We start from the raw sequence: 511 nt of genomic DNA, 5'->3' as shown, positions 1-511 counted from the left end.
ATTCTTTTCGATTTCTAGGCTTTAGGGGTATGTTGGATGTTTTGGACAAGTTTAGGTGGCATGTCATATAAAGTTTAAAGGTAGAGGTGATACAAGATAATTTTTCTATAAAATATCATTCATTCATTCATTCTACAAGTACACAAATCATGATATTACAAATTACCCCCCTCTTGTCATCATAAATAATCCTACATTAACATCATTCATCAAATTATAATTTGCAACAACAAATAGAGTAGGAGTTTATTTTTTATTTTCTGAAAAATTACAAGATTACTCACTTTTGGGTTTAATTTTATAAAATTAACCCACTTCCTGTTTCACTTCACAAAATTACACAATATTGGGTTTTAGTTTATAAAACTACCCAATATATTACTCCATTGGGGGAGGGTTCCATCCGATGCATGTGTGCAGTTTCGGGCATTGGAGAATGTTATGGGAAACCCGTAAATAAGGGGATATATAGGACATTTTATGTGTGTGTGTGTGTGTGGGGGGGGGGGGG

Source organism: Macadamia integrifolia, chromosome 8, assembly GCF_013358625.1.
Source record: "Macadamia integrifolia cultivar HAES 741 chromosome 8, SCU_Mint_v3, whole genome shotgun sequence".
NCBI classification, from domain to species: Eukaryota; Viridiplantae; Streptophyta; class Magnoliopsida; order Proteales; family Proteaceae; genus Macadamia; species Macadamia integrifolia.
Note: the sequence above shows the minus strand (reverse complement) of the source record.